The sequence below is a fragment of the Pan paniscus genome, chromosome 21, assembly GCF_029289425.2.
Source record: "Pan paniscus chromosome 21, NHGRI_mPanPan1-v2.0_pri, whole genome shotgun sequence".
Lineage (NCBI taxonomy): Eukaryota > Metazoa > Chordata > Mammalia > Primates > Hominidae > Pan > Pan paniscus.
In genome coordinates, this window is record NC_073270.2 from 52,220,524 (window position 1) to 52,232,934 (window position 12,411).

Consider the following 12,411-nt stretch of genomic DNA (forward strand, 5'->3'; position numbering starts at 1 on the left):
TCAAGGGCATGCACCTTTAACCATGTGAGATACTGTCAAGTCATGCTTCAAAAGTGCTATGCTGACTTTGAGGTCCACAAATCAGTGTGATTGATGGCTTGGTTCCATCCCTTAAAAACACTGGATAGTATCCAGGTTTTAAATGTTGTGACTGTCTCGCCAAAACAAGCAAGACTTGCTGCTAATATAATGCGCATTTAACTGAGAAGAGTTTGTCCACTTATTGATCATTTGTATGCTTTCTTCAGTGAACTTTTCATTCGTATACTTTAGGCATTTGTCTAGTCTGCAGCTTCTATTTTTTTTTCTTATTGATCTGTATAAATTCTGAATTAGTTCCTTGTTGGTTATACAACATACAAATTTAAGTTTTTTCTGTGTCCCTTTTATTTTTCACAGAGATTTTTCTCCTTTATAAGGTCGATTTTATTATTTTCTTTTATCTGGCACTTGAGTCTTTAAGACATTTTTCTATTGTAAGTCTGAAAATCCTCATTTTCTAACATTTTAATAGTTTTAATAATTATCTTTTATTTCATCTGGAACATAGTCTCATAGTCAGGGAGGGATCTTGCTCTCCCCCTACTAAGGGATATTCAGTTATTGCCTCAGTATTCATTGAATTGTTTCCCAACAGACTTGCAGGTCATCTTTTTTAGGCAGTAAACATTCCCATATTTGCATCTGTTTCTGGGCTCTCTTTCTTTGATCTCTTCATCTGTGCTGATGACATTCCTAACCCACTTGAATTACTACAACTTGACTCTGCACCCTGGCAAGAACAAGACCTTCATTAACTTTTCATGTAAAAAACTAGTCTGTCACATTTTTCCCTTGTGTGAAAATCATGTATCTGTTTATCACAGTTTATAAAAGTAATCTTAATGGATTTTTTTAATGGAGATACTATTGAATTTATGTATATACTTGGGAGACCTGACATGGTTCTAGTATTACTTGCAAAGAACTTTTGACTGTTCATATTGAGAGACTCTGTCAAATCTTTAGTTTTGACTGATTTATAATACTGGTCCAAAACCCAGTAGGTTCAAGACTCAAGAAGAGCTGATGCTCCAGTTTCAGTCTGAATCAGCAAGAAACCGATGTCCCATCCCATGCAGTCAGGCAGGATGAATTCCCTTATCATTCTGCTTGGGTGGGATTCTGACTTAGAGGTATTTGGTCATAATCCCACAGATGGTAGCTCTACCCCACTGACTCAGCCAAGCATGAACACCAAATGTATGTTTCCTTAGCTGTTACTTTATCATGAGGATAAGTAATTTTGTCTTCCTAAACTCTACAAGAGTAAATCATACTTTTATTGTCTGCACTTTCTATTATAGCTTTTGGTCACATATTCTAATGTATCCTTATATCCTGTGTGATTCCCTAGAATGCCCAATTTGAAAGATATCTACCAGAGGCCACGTGGGGGCATGTATACATATAAAGTATAAATTGTTATTTCAGGAGTTGGTGAGATTTAGAGATGTGGCCGTGGTCTTCTCACCAGAAGAGTGGGATCATCTGACTCCTGAACAGAGAAACCTGTATAAAGATGTGATGCTGGATAACTGTAAATACCTTGCGTCTTTGGGTAAGGAAGGTCTTGTTAGTTCACAACTGCCCATGGGAGAATTTTCTCCTTCTGTGCAAATATCTGCAAAACTCCCTGAAAATGCAGTTGAATTTTCTAACTTCATATTCTTCAGTAAAGCATCGTAGCTCTGTGTTAAGAGAAGACATTTTCATCTTGGGATGATACAAGCTTCCTATTCCCCACTGTCCTCAAAATCATCACACCATTCTCCAAAACTATAGTCTGAGGCTGTCATATGCCTAAGAAACAGCTGGGGAATGGTTTAAAATGAAGATGGTCTTTTATACAAAAACACTGCTTTAGAGGTTCTGGGAAGATTGAGATGTTAATGAGATTCCTCATCACTAAAAATGTGGGTCTAAATTCTGTAATAACCACAGCATGGTCAAGATCATTTATTTTTCTTAGGAAACTGGACTTATAAGGCACACGTGATGTCCTCTTTGAAGCAAGGGAAGGAGCCCTGGATGATGGAGAGAGAGGTGACAGGTGATCCCTGCCCAGGTAACAAGCAGATGGAAGTCATCACAGCTCACACCTCAACTCAGAGTAACCTGGACACTCCCCCTCCAACCCCCACCAGGAGGTGACAGGAGAAGAGCTTTCCCCTGGGCTTCTGTCCATGAGTTTCCAAAGGAATCTTTACCCCACGTTTATCACTCTCCCTGTACCCTTTTTGTTATAATTCTAGTCTTAGGACAGTAAACGGTGTGCTGGGAAAAGTTTGGAATTTAAGTTACTACCCAAATGGATAAAAGGATGAATAGCTGAATAGGTCCAAAAACTTGTCAGTGATTACAATGAATGAATGGGTTAGCTCGGAAAAGTGTCACAGAAGGTTTTTTTTTTTTTTTTAAGAAAATTCTGGAGAGAGACTGATTTTCTCTTCAGATTATTAGTTTAGAGAATGACAAATTAGAAAAACAAATTTACCATCTAGTTGGAAAGAGACGACTACCTTCATTAACAGAAGGTAGAACTCGCCAGAATGTAAGATGATCCAGAGATTTCAGAGAAACTTGTTTCTCGAGTTTCAGTGCTGACATCAGGGAAGGCAGCTCATTCATAGGCTCCTAAAAGTCAGGGGATAAAAAGCTGGGTTAGATGATGATGAATTTCGGTCTGGAGTATCATTTTATCTAAAGAGTAAAATACCAAATTCATTTAAGCTATGGGCATTTTGGAAAGTGGACTGGAATCCACTTATTAAAGATTTTATAAGAATTGTTCACAATAATTCCAAATAACCCTGTTTATTCTTTAAATACTTAATAACTTGGTCCAAACTCCTCTCCTACCCCCAAAATACTTCTTTTCTCTCCCTTAAACTTTCATTTTTTATGCACCTCTGAACATTTTTCTATGAAGTTATAGTCACCTTCACATTTACTGCAAGATGTTTTTCGGATCTCTCCACTGCCGCCTTGTGGCTTTAGAACACAAATCTGTTTACTTTGTTTTGTCACATATTTGAATAAAACCATGTATCCTGTTTAGGGCTGGCAATGTGGTAGTGGGAGGGTTGGAAATTGGATACAAAAATTGAGTCAATCAATTGTCACTGTTGCTCTAGTCAAGATTCCATCGTTATTTTGTATAACCTTCATTTATAATTCATTATGTCATTATGTGCTAGACAGCTGGTCTAATATCTTTTCTATGTTGTTAAATAGCTGGGTGTGGTGGCACATGCCTGTAGTCCCAGCTACTTGGGAGGCTGAGGCAGGAGAATCGCTTGAACCTGGGAGGCAGAGGTTACAGTGAGCCAAGATCATGTCACTGCACTCCAGCCTGGGCAACAGAGTGAAATTCTGTCTAAAAAAATAAAAACGCATATACTAATTGTAAAATATGCACGATTTTATATATGGCTGCACTCTTATTTAAACAGCATGCTGCACAAATCTCACTTCTTACCTTTCTACTTGGCTGTTTCTGAAATCTTTACTTGTTATATCTACATGTCTTTTTAGTGCAATATAGTATTCTTTAATATGCATCCATCACACAGCCAGTTTTAGGGGAAAAAAATCCTAAATCTCTACAATTCCTTCTGACCCAAATCTCACATGCTCCCTTTAGAATGTATAACAATTTTCTGGGTCACAGGGCATATTATAAATAGTTTGACAAAACGTACCCAGATTACTTTCTGGACATCTGTGAATTTTACACTCCACCCACATTACTTGTCTTTCCTGCATCTCACCACTGCTTGCTAACATTTGCATTTTAGTTGGCTCCATTTTGGTAGTTTTGTCTCCTTGTTTTAATTCTCATTTCCCTAATAGTAAGATGAAGCTCACGTGATATTCTCGTCATCCACTCACTATTCAGCTTTTCTGAATTGCTTTTTCATGTTCTTTGCTCATTTTCTAATTTTTTTTCTTTTCTTTGTGGAATTGAATATATTTTATGTTATATATAAGGTATTTTTTGGTTTAAAATGTACGATTACTCCTGTCAATCTGTCATTTGCCTGTTGACTCTGGGGCTTCTCTTGATCAGAAATCCTTAGTTTTCTATCACATCCATAGCATGTTTGACTTACAGCATTTGCTTATTGTCTTTTTATTGTTGTTTAAGAAGCCCCACTGCATCCTAGACCACAAAGACATTCTCCTATCAGCATTATGGGCTTAAAATTCACATTTTAATCTGTCTATATTTGTATATGGCATAATGGACAACCAGCCCCATTTTCTCTGAACAATGAGCCAGTTTTTACAATACCACCCACCAAAGCATCCATCCTGTCCTCACTGACTTATGATGCCATCCTTACACATAAGCCATCAGTACTACACATCTATAGAAATCATCTTCTGAAATTTCTTTTATTCCATTCGTGTATTTGTCTGTTCTGGATGAGTATAATATTCTTTTTTATTATAGCAGTGTGGTTTTCTAGTTATCCATCATAGTGGGTTCTTTTATTTAAAATTAGTTTCGTATTCTTGGAGTGTATTCTTTCACTGATAATCTTGCTTCAAGTATTTTGAAGCTCTGTGGGTGCAAAAACACCTAGAATTATGCTCTGTTAATTCCTTATCCTTATGAAATAAACTTCTTTATCCCTGGAAATACTTATTACTCTAAAATGTATTTTGTCTGATATTAACATAGCTACTCTAGCTTTCTTTTAACTGTTAGCATGGTATGTATTTTCCAAACGTCTACTTTCTAACCAATTGTGTCTCTAAAGTGAGTTTCTTCTAGTTAGCAAATAATTTGGTTTTACTTTCTCATACAAGCTTGATAATCTCCACCTTTTCGTTGAGGTGCTTATACCACTGGGTCTCAATGGGGAGAAGGGAAGATCTTGCCCTCTAAGGGCACCTGGCAATGTCTGGGTAATCTTTTTGGTGGTAGTAACTGGGTATGTAGGCATGCTGCTGGCATCTAGGGTGTAACAGCCAGGGATGCCAAGATCCTACATGCACACGACAGCCCCCATAACAAAGAATTCTCTGATACAAAGGTAAATAGTGCTCAGGTTGTGAAATCTTGTGTTTTTATTTTTACATTTACTGTGATTATTGATATGGTTAGGCTTGAGCCTAAATCAAATAGATTTCTATTTGTCATATCTGTTATTCCCCCTTTTCTCCTTTATTCTGCTTTATTATCCTTACCCTATTTTGGATTTTTTTTTTTTTTTTTTTTTTTTTTTAGGATTCTATTTTATCACCTTTATTGGCTTATTAGCTGTAACTCTATTTTAGTCGTTGTGTTGGGATTTGAGTTTATGGTATCTGTCTTTAACTTATCACAATCTACCTGCAAGTGATAGTATACTCCTTCATGTATAGTGTAAGAATTATACTGTAGCTCTTATTTTATATATATATATATATACTATAATTTATCTCCACCTGCCTTTAGGCGTTGCTGTCATACATTTTACTTTCACGTTATAAGCCCCACAATACATTATTTGTGTTTAATCAGTCAATCTTTTAAAGAGATTTAAGTAATAGTAACAAACCCATACATATTTACCAGTTACATTTCAGTTGCTTTTCATTCCTTGGTGTAGGGCCAAATTCCCATCTGGCATCCCTTTTCTTCTGCCCTGCAGGACTTCCTTTAAAATTACTTGTAGCGCAACTCTGCTAGTAATGAATTCTTTCATTCTCTGTATTTCTGGAAAGGTCTTTTGTTTGTCTTCATTTTTGAAAGCCATATGCTGGGCATAGAATTCTAGTTAATAGGGTTTTTTTTTCTTTTAGTACCTTAAATATTTTGTTCCATTATCTTTTATGCTTGCAGTGTTTCCAGTGAGAAATCTGATGTCATCTTTGTCTCTGTGCCATGTACATAACGTCTTTTTCCCCTCTCTGGTTGCTTTTACAGTTTTCTCTTTATCACTGGCTTTGAACAATTTCTTTATAATGTGCCTTAGTGTAATTCTCTTCATGTTTCTTATTGTGTGATTTGCGCTTCTTGGATCTGTGAGTTTATAGCTTTTACTGTGTTTGAGAATTTTTTGCCCGTTATTTCTTCAAATATTTTTCTCGTCCCTGCCCCCCGACCCCCTTTCCCCCTCTATTTCAGAGACTCTAGTTGCCCAGATGCCCAGTACCAACATGATGAAGTTGGTAAATCTTCTACACATTTTTAATAGGACTCACATTTAATGGATGGTAGTACTTTCTTTTAATCCTGACTTCTCTTTTATATATTCTATTTCTCCAGTTCCTTCCCTCTAAAAGAATTCTCCAACCTGCTATTTCATCTTTGGCTATGTAATTTTGCTATAAATGCCAACCATTAAGTTCATTTAAACATATCTTCAGGGTGGGTGTGGTGACTCATACCTGTAACCCCACCACTTTGGGAGGCTGAGGCGGTCAGACCAGTTGAGGTCAGAAGTTTGAGACCAGCCTGGCCAACATAGTGAAACCCATCTCTACTAAAAATACAAAAATTAGCTGGATGTGATGGCATGGCCAGCTACTCGAGAGGCTGAGGCAGGAGAATCACTTGAGCCTGGGAAGCGGGGCTTGAAATGAGCCGAGATCATGCCATTGCACTCCAGCCTGGGTGACAGAGACTCTCTCAAAAAAAAAAAAAAAAAAAAAATTAAAAACCATATCTTCAAACCAACTGTTCCCACTTTGTCCCTTTTATTACCACTGATTCTGTCCCATGTTGAAATATTTATGTTTTTGAAAATATTACTCATGTATATTTATAAATATTCCACTATATCTATACATTTTTCTAAGCACTTCAGTAGCATCTCAGACTAGAATGAGGAAGATAACAGAAACCTGTGCTGGTTCTCCATCTTATCAGTGGCAGATTTTTTTGTCTGTATTAACATATCTACTATATTTTGTATGTATATAGAAATGCTCAATCTATAATTCATATGTGTGTAGGAATGCTCAAATTTCTTTCTGCAGTTAACCAGTTTCTAGATGTTTTTATTAAAAAAAGTGCTAGAACTCATGACACCACAGTTTTATATAAAGGTAAGTTTGATAGTCTAGGGTTATCAAGATACTGGAAAATAATGGTGTGTTCATGCAATATAAGAACTTCAGTGCAGTGCATGTGTATACCAAAAATATAATTGGGAACTCTCATTTCTAAGAATCGATACTAGAATATACTAGAATATATTTCAAATTAACAAAGATGTAGATTTAAGATTGTTCTTAATGTTCTTAGCAACAACAAAAATAAGTACAACTCAAATATCCAAAGAGAGCATCAGCCCAATCAATAATGACCCTGTCGCACAGTAAAACATTCAATATCAAATTGATAAGACAGATGTGTATTTACTCGTAAGTATCCCCAATTTTGATGTTCAAAGGAAAATATTTAAAGTGTAATCACTTTCACAAATTGCTATACCACACAGAAATATTTTAAAGGGCCTTAATGGAAACAAAACTTTAATCCATGCTTAGGATTTCATATGATTCTTTTTAGGTTCTTTAAGCTTTTCTGTTTTGGTTATTAAAATTTCATTGAGCCATTTTTACAATCACAAGTATAATTATTTCAAGTTTAAAGAAATAGAAAAAAATTCAATGGCCACTGTTGATCACTTAAATCATTCTTGTACGTGGAGAAACAATTCTCTGCCTCTCCACCTCCACAAACTCCTACTTCTCATCCTACCCCTCTAAAGTCTCCAGTCACTGCACTCTTCTTTCCCTCGCTTTCCTAATTAACTTGATGTATGTTGCAGTGTCCAGTTCTGATTTTCTTTTTTTCTCATATTGTTTTCCTACTAGCATGTCAACCAGCATTGGCAACGTTTCGTGCCCTCAATGAATCTGGGAATGTCTTCAGACAAAGCTTTCACCATGGAGAATACCGAACACGTCGTACTTTTGTCCAGCATTATGAATGTGATGACTGTGGCATGGCTTTTGGGCATGTGTCACAACTTACTGGACATCAGAAAATCCATAAGGTAGGGGAAACCCATGAATATGGTGAAAATACAAAGGGCTTTAGGCATCGCTCATCATTTACAATGCTCCAGAGAATTTGTACACTATATAAACACTTTGAATGTAACCAATGTGGTGAAACTTTTAACAGACCTTCAAAGGTTATTCAACATCAGAGCATGCACAGTGGACTGAAGCCATACAAATGTGATGTATGTCAAAAGGCCTTTAGGTTTCTCTCATCCCTCTCTATACATCAGAGATTTCATGTTGGCAACAGAGTAAACCTGACTCGGCTTCAAAAAACTCATACTCAAAAGAAGCCCTTTTCCTGTAACTTTTGTGGAAAAACCTTTCACCGTTTCTCAGAAAAAACTCAACATCTATTAATTCATACTAGAAAGAAATACTATACATGTAATTATTGCAAAAAGGAATTCAATCCGTACTCCAAATTTATTCTACATCAAAGAACTCATACAGGAGAGAAACCCCACAAGTGTGATGTTTGTGAGAAATCCTTTAAAAGCATCTCAAATCTTAATAAACATCAGAAAACTCATACTGGAGAGAAGCCCTTTTCATGTAATGAATGTAAAAAAACCTTTGCCCAGCGCACGGATCTTGCTCGCCACCAACAAATCCATACCGGAAAGAAGTCTTTTATTTGCAGTAGTTGTAAAAAGACCTTTGTCCGTCTGTCAGATCTAACACAACATCAAAGAACTCATACAGGAGAGAGACCTTACCAATGTACGACTTGTGAAAAAGCCTTTAAATATCGGTCAAACTTTACTAAACATCAGAAAACTCATTCTATAGGGAGGCCCTTTGCATGTAATGAATGTGGAAAGACCTATCGCCTTAACTGGGAACTTAACCAACATAAAAAAATTCATACTGGAGAGAAACCCTATGAATGTGGTGAATGTGGAAAGCGTTTTAACAATAATTCAAATCTTAATAAACACAAGAAAATCCATACAGGAGAGAAACACTTTGTATGTAATCAATGTGGAAAAGCTTTTAGCTTAAACTCAAAGCTTTCTCGACATCAGAGAACTCACAATAAAAAGGAAAACTCCTCTAAAAGCGTCTCAAATCTTAATAAACATCAGAAAACTCATACTGGAGAGAAGCCCTTTCCATGTAATGAATGTAAGAAAGCCTTTGCCCAGCGCACGGATCTTGCTCGCCACCAACAAATCCATACTGGAAGGAAACCTTTTATTTGCAGTAGTTGTAAAAAAACCTTTGTCCGTCTGTCAGATCTAACACAACATAAAGGAACTCATACAGGAGAGAGACCTTACCAATGTACAACTTGTGAAAAAGCCTTTAAACATCGGTCAAACTTTACTAAACATCAGAAAACCCATTCTATAGGGAGGCCCTTTACATGTAATGAATGTGGAAAGACCTTTCGCCTTAACTGGAAACTTAATCAACATAAAAAAATTCATACTGGAGAGAAACCCTATGAATGTGGTGAATGTGGAAAATGTTTTAACAATAATTCAAATCTTAGTAAACACAAGAAAATCCATACAGGAGAGAAACACTTTGTATGTAATCAATGTGGAAAAGCTTTTAGCTTAAACTCAAAGCTTTCTCAACATCAGATAACTCACAATAAAAAGAAACCCTAAAAAAAGAGGAAGGTGAAGAAGGATATTTAGAGATGACTTACCCTTTGCTAAACTCGAGATCAACGTAGAAAGAATCTTAGTCGAAGCCTAATTCTTCGTGGATTCATGCTGTATGGAATATCTTGGAAATATAAATACGTAAATGTTGAAGAAATGGAGATGTGATCAGAAATATACTTTTTTTATTGCACTGACTTGAATCTTTGGCCAAGGCAGGTGGTTCATGAGGTCAAGAGTTCCAGACCAGCCTGGTCAACATAGTGAAACCCCATCTCTCCTAAACATAGAAAAAAAAAAAATTAGCAGGGCGTGGTGGTGCGCACCTGTAATCCCAGCTACTTGGGAGGCTGAGACAGGAGAATCACTTGAACCCCGGAGGCGGAAGTTGCAGTGAGCTGAGATCGTGCCATTGCACTCCAGCCTGGGTGACAGGGTGAGACTCTGTCTTTAGGAAAAAAAAAAAAAAACTGTTAAATGTATTCAACTAAATTTGAAATTGGATAAGGCATTTCCTGTGGTAAGCAGTGATAAGCTAAGAGGCAGCTAGAAGGCTACAGTGAACATTCATTTTGCTGTTTGTCCATAATCTACTTTCACTGGATTAACAAATAGAGGCAGCTATCTAAAGATGCAAACTTTTATAGGCTAGATGATGCAACCCTAATTTAAGCATAAGTAAGGAAAACAAAAGCCATCTCTTCTGGATGAATTAGAAGTTTTGGAGAACTTTGCTAGTAGACAGTGAAAAGCAAAAAGCTGATCATGAATCTGAACTAAAGGGTAAAGAGTTAGGAGGGGTAACATGAGAAATCCAAAGGTCTTGGGTCTGTGGACAAGATGGTTTCTGCTGTCTTGTCTAAATGGTCGGGCGCAGTGGCTCACGCCTGTAATCCCAGCACTTTGGGAGACCGAGGTGGGTGGATCACTTGAGGTCAAGAGTTTGAGATCAGCCTGGCCAACATGGTGAAACCCTGTCTGTCCCACTAAGAAATAGCTCATTTGAAATAAGTGAAAGAAAATTGAATGAAGAGACTCTTTACAAAAGTGTGGAAAGGGTTGTGGGAAACCAAGAAGGGATTTACCATCCCTAGCCCTGAAGGGAAAGCAGAAGCGTGGTGCCTTTGTACTAAAAATACAAAAATTAGCATGGCATGGTGGCGTGCGCCTGTAATCCCAGCTACTAGGGAGGCTGAGGCATGAGAATCACTTGAACCCAGGAGGCAGAGGTTGCAGTGAGCAGAGATCATGCCACTGCACTCCAGCCTGGGTGACAGAGCGAGACTGTCTCAAAGCCAAAAAATAAGCGGATATAACTAAGACACCCAGCCTCCCTGAATAGTTTGCACCATTCTTATATGTTTCTAGAGAATCAAGAAGAAATGGAAAAACTGCAACAATTCTAGGCTTTAGATTCAGAATATGGAGAACCTATTACTGGGAATATTATGTTATTTGAAATTGATTTCTTGTTGTATGTCTTAAATGCTAAGCTTTCTAGTATATGCTAACACTAGCATGTAATATTGAATACACTTGAGCCTTGTATAGAAGTCGAATTACTTTCCCAAATTTGTTCTCATAAACGTCGGTGGCAACTTGCCTGTGTTTAGCCAAGTGGGATGGGCATAGTTAGGATTGGCCTCAATCCATAGACACTATTCAGTTTCTTCATGCTTTCACCTTTCTTTGCTTTCTCAGATATGACAGGAGCTGCCACAGAGCTCGTGCTGTAAAATCCCCAGGTGTGCTTCCTTTTCATCTGCTTCATTACTTGTGTGTTGAGGCATCAGTACGTTTATATCTCTAAGGAAAGGTGTATGTGTATATATAGCTCACTTTTTACAAATAACAGACACATTAGTTTTATAGATCTCAAGTTAAATATAAGCCAAAAATGCAACTGAAATAATTTAGCTCAGTACAAAGAAAATATTGTTATGAATATTATAAAAATGGGAATGGCTATTGGGATAAAGACAAAAATTATACACGGGACCTGTCATCCCTAATTTTGCTCCTTAATACCCTGGGTTAAAGTTAAACAGGAACCATTTCATATGTTTCAAATACACGAAGACTTTCCAACACAGCTCCTAACAGGTCAAACTGCTAACTCTAAAGTCTAGAGTGAGAAAAGTTTTCTAGGACACACCAGAACAACTTGTTCTGAAAAGCCTCATATCCCAAATTCACCATCACTAAACTCAAAAATTTTTCATTGACATCTAACACTCTCTTCTTTGTATCTCTGCCATATTTCCTAGGCGCTGTCACTAATTCCTAACCCCAATGTCTCCAGTTTTGTAAAAAAGATAAAAGAATAGCCATCATGTAAATGTTAGGCTATTCATAACATTCTCATTGGAAAGTTTCAGCGGAAAGTTTTATATTTTCATTGGGGTTTTAATATTAAAATCACATAACAGTTCTATTGTTTAAGCAAAAATAACAGATGGAGAGAGAAGTTAAATACTTCAATTTAGGCTCAAAATGTCATCTGCACACCAATGTAAATGATGCATCTTTTGCATTTAATAATTCCTTATATTTTCATTCTCACATATTTGAGGAGATATAAATCTAACAGAGCGTTTGTGGATTGAATGGAATCCCTCCCTAAAGATATGTTGAGGTTTTAACTGCCGGTGCTCATTAATGCGACCCTATTTAAAACTAGGATCATTTTGAAGATGTAATCAAGATCAAATCATACTAGATTAGGGTGGGTCCTAAGTTCAATCAC

At 36.8% G+C, this 12,411-nt stretch overlaps 1 protein-coding gene across 2 annotated transcripts in view; it reads right to left on the minus strand.

Moving 5' to 3' along the window:
- ZNF334 (zinc finger protein 334) overlaps positions 1-12,411 on the minus strand; it is a 50,996-nt gene that overhangs the window by 20,695 nt on the left and 17,890 nt on the right. The window contains exons 8-11 of one of the 2 annotated variants that reach the window (XM_057300861.2): positions 9,710-9,945; positions 5,606-6,663; positions 2,537-2,676; positions 1,588-1,730 (exon numbers count right to left, since the gene is read on the minus strand). The gene's annotated coding sequence lies outside the window, so the exon portion shown is untranslated. The remainder of the gene's footprint in view (positions 1-1,587; positions 1,731-2,536; positions 2,677-5,605; positions 6,664-9,709; positions 9,946-12,411) is intronic. The other variant, XM_063600886.1, reaches the window with a different exon arrangement.